Genomic DNA, 259 nt, shown 5'->3' with positions numbered 1-259 from the left:
TAACGTCAGGCTATGAGTGAAATGCGGAAACGTACGGCTTTTATATCGAAATGAAGATAACATTTCAATAAATATTATGGCGTGATGTTTAAGATCAAATTTCATTGGTAGACAGTAGTTTACGCAAATAGTTTACGTAATGTAAATATAATGGCTGCATTCGGAGAGCACGCTATTGGCGCAATTATCGTCGGAGACCGTTCTAGGAGACGCCTTTTGGCGCTATGAAATCGATGATGACGTCACTCTAAAAGCAGCG

Source organism: Formica exsecta, unplaced genomic scaffold, assembly GCF_003651465.1.
Source record: "Formica exsecta isolate Colony F162 unplaced genomic scaffold, ASM365146v1 scaffold1342, whole genome shotgun sequence".
Taxonomy (NCBI): Eukaryota; Metazoa; Arthropoda; class Insecta; order Hymenoptera; family Formicidae; genus Formica; species Formica exsecta.
This window is presented reverse-complemented; position numbering follows the sequence as displayed.